The sequence below is a fragment of the Phoca vitulina genome, unplaced genomic scaffold, assembly GCF_004348235.1.
Source record: "Phoca vitulina isolate PV1807 unplaced genomic scaffold, GSC_HSeal_1.0 scaffold2, whole genome shotgun sequence".
In the NCBI taxonomy this organism is placed as follows: Eukaryota; Metazoa; Chordata; class Mammalia; order Carnivora; family Phocidae; genus Phoca; species Phoca vitulina.
The window spans coordinates 21554845-21572200 of record NW_022589705.1 but is presented as its reverse complement, the minus strand read 5'-3'; the positions used below and the strand labels follow the sequence as shown (position 1 = coordinate 21572200).

The 17356-nt window shown below is 35.8% G+C and overlaps 1 long non-coding RNA gene across 1 annotated transcript in view; it reads left to right on the top strand.

Annotated features, from left to right (window-relative positions):
* The window catches only part of LOC116641280, a 31696-nt gene extending 24828 nt beyond the window's left edge, over positions 1-6868 (top strand). The window contains exon 3 of the long non-coding RNA XR_004301157.1: positions 6764-6868. This is a non-coding gene — a long non-coding RNA (uncharacterized LOC116641280). The remainder of the gene's footprint in view (positions 1-6763) is intronic.
* Positions 6869-17356: the final 10488 nt, after the last annotated feature.

The following is a 17356-nucleotide window of genomic DNA, read 5'->3' as shown; positions in this document are numbered from 1 at the left end:
ATTTGCTTATTATTAACATATAATGTATTATTTGTTTCAGAGGTACAGGTCTGTGATTCATCAGTCTTACACAATTCACAGTGCTCACCATAGTACTTACCCTCCCCAATGTCCATCACCCAGCCATCCCATCCCTCCCACCCTCCTCCACTCCAGCAACCCTCAGTTTGTTTCCTGAGATTAAGAGTCTCTTATGGTTTGTCTCCCTCTCCAGTTTCATCTTGTTTCATTTTTTCCTCTCTTCCCCTATGATCCTCTGCCTTGTTTCTTAAATTTTATATTTACTTTAAATCCTGGTTCAAGCCATTCTCACACGCTGTACTATGACTAGCTAGAACAAGCCACTATCATCTCTCATCACCACTCCTCTAACAGCCTCCTAACACTTCTGGTCTTTATTCTCGCTCCCTGTACAATTCATTCTTCACATAGAAGTTATCTTTTTAAGTTATAAGTCAGATCATGGCATTGCACAGTTCAGATCCCTCCAACAGTCTCCTATCAGAGTTAGAATAAAATCCAAACTTATTATTGTGATGAACAAGGCTTACATCTCTGGTCACTGTCTAGCTCTCAGACCTCATCTAAAACACTCTACCTCTTGTTCTCAGCCCTCCTGTTAATGGCGTTTTGGTTCTTTCTCGAAAAGGTCAGACTTGTTTCTGCTTTAGGACTCTACTATTGTTCTGGTCGCCCATGCACTCATGCTACACATGTTTATTGAGCACCTCTCATAGGATAGGTTGTTTTATGCAACAAGGAAACAGCAGTGACAACAGAACCTGCCCTCAACGGGTTTACATTCTTGTGCCTAAAAGACTGTTTCATCATCTCTCATCAAGACTCTTAAAATAGCCTCCTAACCCTTCCCTTTGTTTCTATTCTTGGAAAAAAAAAAAATTAGCAACAGTATCTTATATTTCTGACTGCCCTTGTTTCAAAACTTTCTGATCATGTTTTATGGATACAAGAGCTTCTTGAATCCCTTAAAGGATACTATTAGAATTTTACTAGCACCCTAAATTAATTTTGTTTCCCATAGCGTTAATTATCCTGTTTTCTCCTTTAGTTCTTTTTTGCATTGTATATTTATCTCAAGTGTCTTGTTTTTCTCAGTTTTCATTTCTATTAATGAAGAGAGAACAAAGTTGATTAACATAGGGCAATGACATGGTTTCTTCTATAAAGACAGTAGAGAAGTATATTGACCACAATTGAGATTCTCACTTCTTTGTAGGTCACCTGCTTTTTCTGTCTTTAAGATGTTAGAATTTTCTCTTGATATTTGGATTTTTTTTTATATTTTATGAGTTTTCCTCCATATATTTCTTTAAAACATCTCCTACTAAAATTCAACCCTTTCCAATATAAACTCGATTCTCAGTTTATTCTGTTATTGCTTAATTATGCCATTTCTCCAGTTGTCTTCCATTAATAATGTATCTTTTCTTCCATTTTCCTTCATTCTTTCTTTCATTTCCTCTTTTCTCTCCCACCCTGCCTTCTTTTCTCACTCTCTCTGTCTCTTTCTTGAGCTCTTAATAGTTGCATGTCGGACCTCCTGGGTCAATTTTTTATTAATTACTTTTATCATATTTTAATCTATTTATTTTTAGAATTATTTTTAGAATAATCTAATTATTTTTAGAATTATTTATTTTTAGAATTATGTTTCTTGAAATTTCTGTACCTTCATCTTCTATATCATTGGTTGATCTTCTGTGGTGTTCATTATATTCTTCTGAATTGCGTCAATAACTTGGGATATTAGAGAACAATAGAGGAGGTCCTGACAAAGTCTAAAATTAGAAACTAAAATTCTTTTTTTTTTTAAGATTTTATTTATTTATTTGACAGAGAGAGAGAACAAGCAGGGGGAATGGCAGGCAGAGGAAGATGTAGGCAGAGGGAGAGGGAGAAGGAGAGGTAGGTCCCCACTGAGCAGAGATCCCGATGTTGGGCTCGATCCTGGGACACTGGGATTGTGACCTGAGCCAAAGGCAGATGCTTAAATGACTGAGCCACCCAAGTGCCCCTAGAATCTAGAATTCTAAATCTAACCAAGGACTGGATACACACAAGAACTCAAAAGCTTTACCTCCCACAGATGTTTTTGTAAAAGTACTGAAAAATATATTTCATGAAACAAAACAAACTATATATATATATACACATATATATATACATATATTTATCATAAAGAGATATAAATGTGCTTTGAGGAGCTATGGAATTAATACAGAATATAAAGGTAAGAAAATTACAGATGACATCTATGCATAAGACTAGAAACTACTGGTCCAAATTAAAACAGAAGTCAAGAGGGCTCTGTGAAGACATCACCTCAAAAAGATAGTAGGTTTCCTTCACAAAAATGTGACTGAAAAATGTGAATTTCTTCTGTCAGTAAGAAAAAGGAAAGGCAATTAGAAACTCAGGGAAGCACAAATAGCTGTACAAGAAAGCTGAGGTTCTAGAATGAGAATTTAAAAATGTGGCATGATTTTTAGTAATTTATGTTCTGTAAGAAAAATACCATTTGACTTAATCTAAAAACATTCAGTGTTGAATAGCACAGTTTTAATCACATATGATTAAATTTTCTTCTTTACAGGTAAATCACACAATTTGAATATCAGTGAATGATGTTTTATAATTATTATAAATACTGTTTTTACTTTCTTATTTTTAGATCAACTATTGTCAAAGATCACAAAAGCTTTGATTATATTATAGAATTATTTAAGTTAGCATGTGAAAGAAATGACAAAAATGACAGAAATTGGAAGATGGCATGACAAGAGGTAGAGAAACATGTAAAGAAGCTAACTTCTCATGTTATATAAAGAGAACTCAATAGATTCTGCCTAAAGTTGATGTATTAAGATATGGAACTTTAGATATTTAATATTATAATAATAACCACTTGAGTAATTAAAATCAGAAACAGAGTGGTAGAGGAAGAGGGGAAATTAGAAGATAGTGTAACTGTAATCACTTTCTTTTTTTCTTTTTCTTTTTTTAAAGATTTTATTTATTTATTTGGGAGAGAGAATGAGATAGAGAGAGCTTGAGAGGGGGGAGGGTCAGAGGGAGAAGCAGACTCCCCGCTGAGCAGGGAGCCCGATGCGGGACTCGATCTGGGGACTCCAGGATCATGACCTGAGCCAAAGGCAGTCGCTTGACCAACTGAGCCACCCAGGTGCCCACTGTAATCACTTTCTACTTGCAACACTGATTCAGCCAATATCGTCTAAGTCAACAAGCACTGGCAAATACATATCACCTAGGTATATAATGGTAAACTTCAGAAGAACCAATTTTTACCATTTTTATCAGAATTAATTAACCATATGAAAATTATGAAATTCTTGGTATCAAGGTGACACACTGGTTAAAATATTGCCCAGAGAAGTTAATTAGTCTTCATGTCATCTGGCTGAAAAATAATAAAGCATTATTACAAAGTAAAAGTATATATTCTTAAAAGAATGAAGTATATAAGATGTGTAAATTAATCTTTAATGTGAATTATAACTATTTCTTAGTTCAACCAGAGGGCAAGGAATTTAAGATAAACAATAATGAATAAATAAAATGTAAAATGTGTTTAAACAAACACATTAGTTTTTGCTGAATAAAAACCAACCAAATATCTCAGTGACATTCAACAATAAACTTTTATTATTATTATTATTATTTTAAAGATTTTATTTATTTATTTGACAGAGAGAGACACAGTGAGAGAGGGAACACAAGCAGGGGGAGTGGGAGAGGGAGGAGCAGGCCTCCCGTGGAGCAGGGAGCCCGATGTGGGGCTTGATTCCAGGACCCTGGGATCATGACCTGAGCTGAAGGCAGATGCCCAACGACTGAGCCACCCAGGCGCCCCTACTTTTATTATTATTAATATTACTTTGCTTATGGGACTACAGGTCAGCTAGGACAACTTCTTTAGCTTTTAGAACTGCTGCAATGACTCAGCTCCATAGTTCAGGAGCGCAGGCTGATCAGGGCAGCAGTTTTCTGAAAAATACTTTTCTCATGATAAAAGAGGAAGTTTCTACAGGGATACGTGAAAACACATGTTGTCTCTTAAGGCCGAGGTTCAAAATTTACACATTCACCTCTACCTTCATACCACCAGGCAAAGCATATCACATGCCCAATCCCAACATCAATGGGGCAGAAAATATACTTCTCATATTTGCTGAACAATAATCTAAGCTACCACATACACATAGATAAAATCATTTGTTTCTATTGAGCACTACTGATTTCATTCAGAAATACATTTTAGGAAATTATTATTCCAACCAGACTTTACCTATATTTGTTTCTCAAGTATGAAAAGGCCAATAAAAGCTTTGCAAGTCAAGCTGCCAATAAAACTAAGTTAATTGAGTACTATATAACCAAGCCATTATTTATCATCTCACTATGAGCAGACACCAAAGCAAATTGCATGGTAAATTATTCTCAAAAAGGAAAAGTATCATTTGTTCATTGTCTCAGCATACACATTTATGTATACATTATATTAATTCTAGAAACATAACATTCATCTTTGTGTGAATCGAATATGGATAGCATTTTTTTGTATAGCATTTGATAGGAAATGCTCACTTTGTTCTGTTGAATAGCACTATCATTTGGAAAAATAAAAACAAAACAGCACATTGGACACAACATGGTCCAGTGAAGGTTGACTAAAAGTAACAGCAGTTCTCAAATGAATTTTTTAGTATATATTCAAAAGCTCTTTAAACATAGAAACATTACTTTTAACCACCAAAAAAAGAGTATTGAATAGGGACTTATCTTCTCTATGATCTAAAAGGAGAAACATTATAGTCTTTTAAGATAAACATTGATTCGAATTTCATAAATGAAACACGGCTAACCATTAAGATTTTTTTATTATTTAGATACTGCTAAAAAGAACATTAATTTTAGGCTTAGAGACATATGGATTTGGTTGATTGGCCAGCATGTTCAACAATCTAAATTCATTTTAGAAGAATTTTAAATGAATCAGCTGGTAAAACTCCAAGCAGAAGCAACAAGCTAACTGAGAAGTAGGCCATTTTTCTCTTGATGTTTCTTTGTTTCTCTTTTTCATCTTCTTTCTCCATTTCCAGCCCAGGAAATAAAGTTAAGTCCTCATGCAAACATAGCAGAATAGTTCTTGTGGTCTTGCCATGCCTTCCTGGCCCTCCCAACTCTCCCAAATTTCCAAACTGTTAAGACCTACACTCATTTAATTTATCTGTACTGGGAAGAATGAGACCTTCAAAGTCTTGCATGATCCTCAAACTCCAGAAAACCTATGAAGGGGAAAAAATCAATAAAATTTCCACTGAAGTGAATAATTCAGCAAAGTTCTTTGCTGCAAATACATACAGATAGATGTATAGATGAGTAGGTAGATGATAGATAGATAGATAGATAGATGGATAGATAGATAGATAAGAGAGAAGGGGATGGACATATAGGTATAGAGATAGAGATGTGTATGTACACATACATATATATTATATATATGCATATGCATATATGTGTGTGTGTGTGTGTGTGTGTGTGTGTGTGTGTGTGTGTATCCTTATAAGCCTATGTAGATGCAGTGGTGCACTATTTTCATGATGTTCCTGGATAAAAACATCTCACTAAACCTACCTTAAATGTATTCCTGACTGGGATGTCTGGGTGGCTCAGTCTGTTAAGCATCTGCCTTTGGCTCAGGTCATGATCTCAGGGTCCTGGGATTGAGCCCCACATCGGGCCTCCTGCTCAGCAGGAAGCATGCTTCTCCCGCTGCCCCTCCCCCTGCTCTCTCTCTTTCTCTCTCAAATAAATAAATAAAATCTTTAAAAAATGTATTCTTGACTTATATTTTAATAATAAATCAATAACTTAGGGCAGCAGTATCTGTGGGGCAAAAAAGATTGCCCAAGAAATATATCCAAAAATTATAAATTTTTGTTTAATTTTTTCACGGAAAGAATTAAATGTAGACATTTACCTTCTCTTTTGCTAAGTAGTTGTTCATTTCTTGAGTTAAATTTTTGTCTTCAGTGGTCTTTCAGGTCTCTACCAGGCAAATCTCTCATTCCTATAATTGCAACCTTTTAAATAAGTAAATAATTTAGATGCTTGATTAATTCAAATTAGCCCATGTCTTCCACAACCAAGCCAAATTGGTGATAATTCGTGGTACACAAATAGGGAAAGTGAAATGCTTAGCAAACAATGATGGCACTTAGTAGGTACTCACTAAATCTTTGTTGAATGATTCAATGAATGAATTCTATAAAACCAAGGACTGAAAGACAAATTTAGCTCATTTTTCTTTACTTCACAAAATTTCAACTCAAAAACATTGGAACTGTGACTGAATGAAGGAGAAAGTGGGTATCTGTATTTAATTCCTTCTGCATGAATGCTTAAAAGATTTAAATACAGATTTATAAGATGAATTTGTCCTAGATGTATTTCTTGAACAATCTTTTCTTTCCCCACCAGCACCGCTGCCTTAAGTTATTGATTTGTCATTAAAGTATAAGTCAGGAGTACATTTAAAGTAGGTTTGATGAAAAATAAATTAAAATTAAAAAATAAAGTAGGTTTAGTGAGAAATGTTTATATAAGAAAATCATGAAATAGTATTCTTTATGAGTTTATGAGTATGTAAATGAATACATTTATTTTTGAAATATTCTATGAAAGAGTTTTACTGATGTGGTCATGAAAACATGCTTTTCAGGTCTCTTGCCATGAAGAGCAAAATTCACTGAAGGCCTCAGCTGCTGATGCTCATCTAGATCTACCCCAACCCTGGGCCAGTCACACCATGGCCGTGCTTCCAGATAAAGGCTGAACAGAGTGAAAGGGATAAGCTCGGTCTTGCAAGACTTGGCACTACTTTAATAAGTGGCTTTGACTCAAGGACTCTTTTTTAGCCTGACCACAACTTTCTTAGAACTGAGCTTTGGTCTGAGACTTTTCCTGCTGATTCTTCCTTCCTCTTCTCTCTCTCACAGGTGTCAAACTTACAAGGCAGTTTGAATGCTCTGTCCCCTTTGTCTTTTAGAGTTTTCCCCCAATAAATCTCTTGGACTTCCAATCCTACCATATCATTTGTTTCTTAGACCATTCTAACAGAGCTGAGTAATTCATTTTCTTCTCTTTAAGATTTTCTCTAGGGTTTGAAGATCATGCAGCCTTTTATAGAACACTTACTCTATCCCATACAGATAATATATTAACCATTAAATTATTAAATTAACCATTAAAATATGTATAGGTTTCAACAGTTTGGAGCTTTTATTTATAATGGGAAATGAGAAGGACAAGGCAAACCCAAAATAGGTATCTAACTAAGTTTGCATATGTATGTTAGGCTCCCAGGTTGGATATGGAGAAAGGAGATTAAATAGAGAAACATGGTCTACTTCTCCTTCAGCCCATTGTTGTCCCTGCTTAGACCTTCACTTGCTAATTCAATTAAAATACTTACAAAGTGAGTTCAAGTTGTTAAACACAATGGTTTTTGAACTCAATCAGATCCAGGAGATATTGCCATTATGTCTCTGAGCCCAAGAATGGTTATTTTATTAAGAGAGTTTAAGTGTAGTTTAAAAAAATGTAATGGTTAGCCATGTTTCATTTGTGAAATTCAAAGCAAAGTTTATCTTAAAAGACCTTATAAAATGACCCTATTTTAGTAGAGGTCACAAAAAATTAAACTAGTCAAGATATGACTTTTTTTCTCAAAAAAGTAGTATTTCTTATGCCTAAGGAGTTCTTGAATATATGCTTATGCTAATTAATTTTAAAAACTGCAGTTTAAGTATGGAGATTCCTCAAAAAGTTAAAAATAGAGCAACTCTACGACCCAGCAATTGCACTACTAGGTATTTACCCAAAGGATACAAATGTTGTGATCCAAAGGGGCACCTGCACCCCAATGTTTATAGCAGCAATGTCCACAGTAGCTGAATTATGGAAAAAGCCCAGATGTCCATTGACAGATGAATGGATAAAGAAGATGTGGTATATATATATATATACAATGGAATATTACTCAGCCATCAAAAGGGATGAAATCTTGCCATTTGCAATGACGTGGATGGAACTGGCGGGTATTATGCTAAGCGAAAGAAGTCAATCAGAGAAATTATCATATGGTTTTACTCACATGTGGAATTTAAGAAACAAAACAGAGAATCATAGGGGAATGGAGGGAAAAATAAAATAAGAGGAAATCAGAGAGGGAGACAAACCATAAGAGACTATTAACTATAGGAAATAAACTGAGGGTTGCTGGAGGGGAAGTGGTGGGGGGATGGGGTAACTGGGTGATGGGCACTAAGGAGGGCATGTGATGTAATGAGCACTGGGTGTTATATGCAACTGATGAGTAACTGAACTCTACATCTGAAACTAATGATACACTATATGTTAATTAATTGAATTTAAATAAAATAATAAAAAAACTGCAGTTTACTCCAATTTAATTTTCACTAGGATGGTGGCAATGTTTCAGATGTGCTTTGTCTATCCAATGTGACAGTTCTTTTTTTTTTTTGTAATTTTATATCAAGCATGTTTCATTGAATTGCTTTATTGTTATTTTTTATTATAAGCATGAAAATAATTTTGAAAGAATGCCTGGAAGAGGAGAGCAATAAGTTGTATAACCTGTAAAAACATTAAAACATAACAAAAGCTACAATGTATAAATACTTGAATTGCTTGACAAAACAGGAAAAAAAATTATTTGAAGTCATTATAATTGCATACCTACAAAAAAGCAAGACTATCAAAGAAAAATTCTTTTAGTATGAACTAACATGGGCTACTACTGTGACATCTGTAAGACATCTAAGAAAGGAATAAAATGGTGCTGAGAATTTTGAAAGAAGATGTGAATAAATGAGAGGCCAGCTTGTGTTGCTTAGAATAAGTATGGGGTTTGCTGGCCTGGAGAGGAAACCACTACAAAGACCCACCAAGGCAACAAATTTCTAGGTCCCAGCCACATCAGTTTCTATTTCTTAAGTACAAGGCTGTGTTCCCTTATCCCAGTGGGAATGTCCGTTGAAGGTATATACTCATGACTATATCTAACATAAATGTGCCCACTCAGTACCTCTTCTTGGTCATGTATGAGTGGAAATGAGATAATGGAACCCCAGCAGGTGAGGGGGAGTTAGGACACGGTTAACCACATCCCCTTCCAAAGGCTACTGGCAAAGACAAACCCTGGGTTTTAATCATAAGATCCATCATATATTAATATATTCCCTTCATTGTAAATTGGTTCTCTCCCCAAAAGCCACTCCTGAGAGAATATAAACCCCTCAGGGGCAGGTGTCTTTGCAGATTTTGTTCACTTATGCACCCAAGCACCAAGAATAGTGACAGGTAGAGAGTAGGCACTCAAAAAATAACTGTATTGAAAAAATAGGTCTCCTCCCTCAGGAGACTGTCAGACCCTCAGGAGTAAAAATCATGTTTAATCAGGCTTTGTAAATCCAGCATCCAGTTCACTGACTGAGACTTTTTCAGCATCAACGAATACATGTTGAATTAATTGATTGATTATTTAGAAATAGAATTAATAGAAAAAACTTTTCCTCCCAATTCAGAGACAGCACATTGGAAGATATCTTTGAGCCACATGTATGTGGCTTTTGATTATCAGGTTTCCTGCAAACTTTTCTAATCAGCTGTGAGTTTCAAGGACAAGAATGAGAAGGTAATTCATTTTTCTATGGTATCCACGCAGAAGTTGATGCAATTCTCAGGACAGAGCATGACTGAGGGTGACACTTCCTAGAACTCAAGCATTTAAATATCACTTCTAGAGTTGCTGCTTCTCCCTGCACCTCTGCTGCACTAATATATTTTTCAATTATTTACTATGAAATTTTAGATTTACAGAAGAGTTGTAAAGATAGTAGGATAGTTCCCATGCACCCTTTACCCAGGTCCCCCAATGGTGACATCTTACATAACAATGGTACTTTGGCCAACACTACAAAATTAACATTGATACACTATTAACTAAGTTACAGACTATTTGCATTTCACCACTTTTTCCACTAATGTCCTTTTTTTATTCCAGGACCCAATCCAGAATACCACGCTGCATTTAATCATAATGTCTTCTTAGTCCCCTGTAACCTATGACGATTTCTCACCTTACATCGTTTTTCATAATCTTGACTGACAGACACTGGAAGATTCGTGGTCAGGTATTCTATAGAATGTCCCTGAAGTTGGGTATATGTATTGTGTCATGATTAGATAAGACTATAGATTTGGGGAAAGAACAGCACAAAGGTGAAGTGTATTTGCTCATTAATTTTTTTTTAGTTTTTTTTTTAAAGAATTAATTTTTAAATTAATTTTAAAGAATTTTTTTTTTTAAAAAATTGAATGGTTGGGTGAAAACACCTGCTCCTGTTTTGATCCTTCTAGTTACTGATCTCAGCAGCTGCTAGAAAAGAGGAAATAAGAAGGAGACTACTTGGTGGGCATATATCAAGTTACTTATATTGATGTCATGGGGGATGAGATGGTATAGTACTTGACACATAGTAACTGTAATAAATGTTTGTTGAATTAATAAGTAAATGACTAAACAGCCAAGTCACAAAAGCATATCTCCTGGTACCAATGACAGAATATTGGGCTTTGGGGACAATGGATCTGACCCAATAAGTCTGCAATTTTTCTCTTCAGAGGTCATAGTGATCTGAAAAATTAGCTTTATAACAGGTAGTTGAAGAGAAACTGTGAGAAAGATCTCATCAAAGATTACATTGAGTATAAAAGCTAGAAATTAAGTTGAGGTACACATAATAAGTTTCTTCTTGCTTTCTTTTTGAACCAAAAGGAAGAGTCTAGAAAAAAATACTTTTGTTTCCCCTATTTTAATTAGATCTATGTATCTAACAACCTTATGTCAAAGCCTTCACATGTTTGACATTGAAATTAAGTGCACTGTGGTCAGTGCTGGCCAGAATTTTCTTTCTCTGGCTAAACCTAACTGTTGTATATATTATTGGTAGTATTTTATTTTTTATTATTTTTAGCATTTCACTTGGAGGAACCTAAAAATTCACATATCACTGAAAAGGCAGTTTTTCTATTTCTGGAATAATTCCTCATTAAAGAATGTTCCTGGCTTAAAGAAAATTTGGAAAAGGTTTTCTCTTTGAAAAAACTCGTACGGTTGAAGAGATTTCACCTTCAAAGAGTTTTACTCCAGAGGGAGCCCCCTTTGAGAATTTTAAGCATTGCATGGGAAATGTATGCTTTGAAGATTTTCATGTTAAGAAACAGTTGCATGACTTGGGTATCCTCTTTGAAGTTTTTTAAAAAACAATATTGAAAGGATTTCCCCCTTTGAATGTTTTCTTGTTACTAAGTACTGCTCATCTGAAAAATGTTACTCTCCACTCAAGTGGTTTGCTTCTTTTCATTTTTTCCCCATTATTACCATACCTTTTATTATTTTAGTCTAATAAGAGGGATAGAAGATGCTACTCTACCAGGGCTCCTCCTACATACTATAAAACTAGAATTGGTTTTCCCAGCCTCACCCTGCATCAGATCAGAATCAGAAGTACTGTAAAAATTACTACTCCATATAAGGAACCAACATGGAAATGTGACCTCATATAGGAGATTTTATAAGAATTGGTGATGTCTGGATGAATTACTCAAGAACATTATAAATTGGTTATAGGTAACAGAGAACATCTCAATGAATAATCTCTTCATATTATCCCTAAATCAGACACTGCTAAAGAAGAGACCAAAAATCAGATGAGGCATATCATGACCAATAGCAGGTTTCCTTCATTTGACTAACTTCCAGTGAGACTCTACTACATCCTGGGTGCCAAAGAGGACATGGAATAAATAAGACATCAACATTACCCTAAAGAAATTTACAATCTTTCAAGAAGGGATAAAATTCACAAAAATAGCTATAACCTAGGGTCTTGTGTTAATAAGTGCATCAATACTAAAAAGCCCTTATCAGACTTTAGAGAAAGGAAAGGCTGTTGGTGATTAGGGGGATAACAGTCTTCACACGGAAAGGAACATTTCAGATAAGCATTAAAGCAATGTTTTCAATTGGAGAATAGTAACTCATTGGGTCAAGACTCAATCTGATGGGATAACATTATCATTCTCTTTTAATGAAATAGAATGGTAGAGAACAGAATACAGTATAATAAAAAAGAAATTTTACACCACTCAAAGTAAGGGGAAAATGTGCTTTCATGAAAATTGTGTTGCATTTTATTTTTATGTACATGTATGTGCTTGTATTAATTGCAATGTAAAATACATTTCCTACAGTGAGTCTCAGTAAAACAAAACAAAACAAAAACCACTTGAGAGCCATCACTTTTTTTTTTAGATTTTCTTTATTTGAGAGAGAGAGAGAGAGAGAGAAAATGAGCAGGGGGAGGGGCAGAGGGAGAGAGGGAGAGCAGCAGAATCCCTGCTGAGCAGGGAGCCTGATGGCAGGGCTCCATCCAAGGATCCAGAGATCACGACATGAGTGGGAAGGCAGTCGCTTAGCCGGCAAGTCACCCAGGTGCCCCTGGAGAGCCACTACATTTTTTGGCAACCCTAACAGGTGTTCACTAATGTTAAATGAATGAGTGAATGCTTATATGTGGGGTTTCTTACTGTGACAAAATACATGTAATAAAATGTACCATTTTAACCACTTTAAATGTACAACTCAGTGGCATTTAGTACACATTGTTGTGCAACTATCACCACAATCCATCACCAGACTTGTTCACCATCCCAAACTGAATGAACCTCTATACCCATTAAACAATAACTCCCCATTACCCCTTCCCTCAGCCCCTGGTAATCACTATTCTACTTTCTGTCTCTATGAATTTGTCTATTCTTGATCTCTCACATAAGTGGAATCATACAATATTTATCCTTCCTCATCTGGCTTATTTCACTTAACATAATGTTTTCAAGGTTCACCTATGTTGTATCATGTATCAGAATTTCCTTCCTTTGTAAGGCTGAATATATGTGTTTTTATTAGAGCATCTTCTTAGAATGCTGGCATAAAGACCACCCTGTAATCCTCATACAGCCTTTCTAGCTTTGCCCTGATTCCAGCACTTTGAGGGCCAGAGTGATGATTCTTCCTACTGCCTATTTACAACTCAACAGCTTTCCACTCCCTGCCAGAAGCCCTAAGTGGGGTCAGAGGTCAAGACCACCTGTAACAGAAGCATGCCACAAACTCATTCCCTTCTTCTTTCCCTGAGTGTTCCTAACTTCAGCAATCATATCTTCATTTTCTGGACTCTGTAGCTTATCACCCCAATTCTTCCAGACCAGCCACCTGTATTTTCTAGCTTGGCTGAATTTCCTGAACTCCTGACACATTGTCTGACCATAGATCCCTAACAACCTTCTTTCCAACTGCTATTCTGTACTGGGGGTGATACTCCATTACAATATGTTCAGTAAGCAACTTTAGTAAATATTTGCTAGCATAAGTTGAATTCTTTTTTATTATTTAAAACATTTGTAATCACTGACACATCATTGGCCATTTGAAATGATGTTTAGTTGACTATACATTTAATTCCATAGTAAAACTTTTAAAAATCTTTGGATATATGTTTATATAATAATATTTTGATATAGCTGAGATTTGTTTAATTTTCAGCTCTATTAAAGCAATTTTGTACCATTCTCCATATATATGAGATGGTTGCTAAGGAACTATTCAATGTAAATATCAAGTAATTCAGGTTTGTGCTTCAAAGGGCAAAGAGCTAAATTTGAGAGATCAGAGGAAGATAATAGTGGGTTTTTTTTCTTTCTTTTTTTTTTCTTTTTTTTTCCACTTGAAAATGCAGAGAGACATTGCAAAGTCTCCTTTTGTTCCTGTGCAAGATGAATCAACCATGGCACCTCATGACTTGCCTCTCATGATACTTACAATGATTGTTTAACAGCTTTCCTCTGGGCTGGGCTATATATATGCTACATGGGGACTGTCTTGTGTTCCTTCTTGTTCCCTCCCCAGTTTCCTGGGCCTAACACCTAGCCAGACCTGTTGTAGGCTCTCCATAAATACTTCTTGTTTAAGTGAATAAAGGGATAAACTGGCTAGACAAATATAGCAGCTTCTTTGCTTTTCCTCAACTTTGCCTGTATTTTTCTTTCATCTAGAAGCAACAATCAGTTATGCAAGCAATCCAGTGCTGGGCAATGGTCATCCTGACCTTCACTCTAAGTGATTAGCTCAGGAATGGGAATGTGACCCAAACATGGCCAAATCATGATCAATTTTGGATTTTTGCTGGAACTCCTAGACAAAGAGAAACCCTCTTTCCTCTGGGTCACTAAACTAAGGGATTGTAAGCCTAGAGCTTCAAGGGGCCTCCCTATGAATAAGGCCAACATAGAGGACAGCAGAGTTGAGAAAGCCTGAGGCTTCCTGACAAACCCTGAGTACCTGAATCCAACTTTGCGTGACCTTTTCTATCTCTGTACTTTTCAGTTTCATGAGCCAATGTATTCCCTTTCACTGTTTAAGAGTTTGAATTTTCTAAAAAATAAAAATAAAAAAAAAAAAAGAGTTTGAATTTTCTGTCACTTGCAAACAAGGATCCTGCCTGAAATAACAAGTTTTAAGGTCAATGGCCCATTTGAAAAATCATAGTAGTTATGAGCAAAATTTCTCATTGTGGAGGTAATTTTAAATAACTCTCAAAGTTACCTGCTGTTGTTGTTGTTGTTGTTGCTAACCATATAGTTTTGAGAGAGGACATTGTTGGTGTCCTCTCCCAAAGGTATTTCACAGCTTCACAATGTGAATTAGCCATGCAATTTTAGTAGAATCAACCTTACCTCTTGCTGTGTTAATCTAAGCGCTTGAAATTCCTGGCTCACAGTGATAGTTTAAGTATAGGCATGTGGCCTAAGTTGATCCAAACAGAGTGAAAACTAGAACTCTCATTCAATGGTTGTGAAAAGAAAATCTCCCTTCTGAATGAATGTGGTGTACAGCTATGACCTGGATTTGCTGCAGCCATTTTGCCACCATGAGGAAAACCAGCTTGAGGAAAGAGTCAACACATAGAGGAAGACAAAACTGTGAAAATTAGAAAAAAGTAAAGTCTAATCTTTAATCAATTTAGTCTACCTCTGGACTTTTTAGTTCATGAACCAGTATATTCTATTTATTGTTGAAGCCAATTTAATTTCGTTTTCTGCTATTTGGGTTTGAAAGTATTCTATTAAAATGTCTTAATTAAACCACCAATCAGTCAACTGATAAGAAAATTCACTGCAAAGTGCCTTATTTTGCTAAAATACCTCTTCTGAGGACCCAAAAGTAACATATGTGAAAGTGCCTACCAAAGATCATGGGACATAGGAGTATAAGAAATGTTGATTGAATTGGTGAGTATTACTTTGAATAATAGCTATCATTTTAGTTACACCAGGCAATGCTAAGGACTTGACATGCACTTCTTCATTTAATTCTCACATCAAATTACAATAACCATAATGATTAGTTCAGGGATGGACATATGACCCAAGCCATCCAGAATGAATCCCAAAACTTTTGTAGGAGCTACAGAGAAAGAGGGTTACTTTTTCCCATTGGACATGAAGTTGGAAGAATAGAGGCCAGAATCATCTTCACACACTTGATGAAGGTCCTCTCTTTCTCTTTTTTTAAAGACTTTATTGATTTATTTGAGAGAGAGAGCACGCACGAGAGGGGGGACGGGAAGAGGGGGGAGGAGAAGCAGACTCCCTGCTGAACAGGGAGCCTGAGGTAGGGCTCGATCCCAGGACCCCCAGATGCTTAATGGATCAAGCCACCCATGTCCCCTGATGAAGGTCCTCTCCAAGAATGGGACCCACACAGAAGAAACAGAGCTTAAGAGTTAAAAGAAAAAGCAGATCTTAATGTAATTGTTTCAAGTTCCTGTGCTCAAAGTTTTCATGTGTTCTGTATCAGTTATCTGCTGCTATGTAAAACAAAACAAAATTCCAAAGCTCAGTGGTTTAAAACAATAAGCATTTGTATTTGCTCATGAGTCCATGCATCAGCTGAATAGTTATGTTGATCTGGTCAGGCTGGTTCATTTTGACTAGGCTTACTTTATGTATATGGTCATCTGGGGACTGACTGGTCTATGATGGCTTCATTTACGTACCTGGTGGTGAGTTGTTTGTAGGCTGGGGCTAAATAGAACTATAACTGATCTTTCATCGTCTGACAGGCTAGTCCATGTTTGCTCACATGGCAATGACAGTGTTTCAAAAGAGAGAGTAGAGTGTACAAGGACTGTTTACTCTTGTATAAGAACCATCACTTCTACCAAATGGTGTTGGCCAAAGCAAGTCACAAAGTAAGTCCAGATTCAAGTGGGAGAGAATAGACTCTGTCCTGATAGAAGTCCCATCAGAACAGATGTGGATACAGGGAGGCATGAAGAATTGGAGACAGTTTTTAAATAACTCTACCACATGGGCCTAAATTGAGTTTTACTCTTAGAGGTCTCAGTTATATGAAGCAATACATTCATTTTTTAGTCAAGCTTATTTAAGTCTAGTTTTCTATCTCTCATGTCTATCAGAGTTTTAACTGATACAATGATTGCCTCTCCTTTGTAGCCATATTTTGGGTTACTGTAGGGTGAGAGTCACATACATTTATGTCCCTCAAAGTTACTCTCATTAGGTGTTTGAAAATTTTACTATTTTAGGCTACTGTAGTGGAGGAAATATACCGGGACTGTCCAATAGTAGCCAATAGTTATATGTGGCTATTGAGCACTGATGTGTGGCTAATTTGTACAACAAACTGACTTTTAATAGTATTCAATTTTTTAAATTTTATGTTTAAATAGCCACATGTGGCTAATGATTAGCCTAAAAGCACAGGTCTAGACTGATAATCTCACCTATGCCCCAGGCTAGCTGAATGACGATGGGTCAGTCATATAAGCCTTCTAGTCTTAGGTCCCTTACCTATTTGATGAAGTGATCAGACAAAATGTTTTCTAAACAAACTCTTAACTTTAATATTTTATGATTTTAAGTAATTCAGTAACTTTTGCCAGAAGGATGAAAAATTCTGTAGGAAGTTTGATATTTTGTGAGGTTATACAAATGGTATGAAAGATTTTTTTTTCTTTTTTAAAATAGTATGTATAGCTCTTTTTCCTGTAGTAAGAGTAGTACATGAATGCTAGGGAAAATTGATAATAAAGGAAAGAGGAAAATAAAAGTCGACTGTAACTGGGATAAGCATATCATTTAT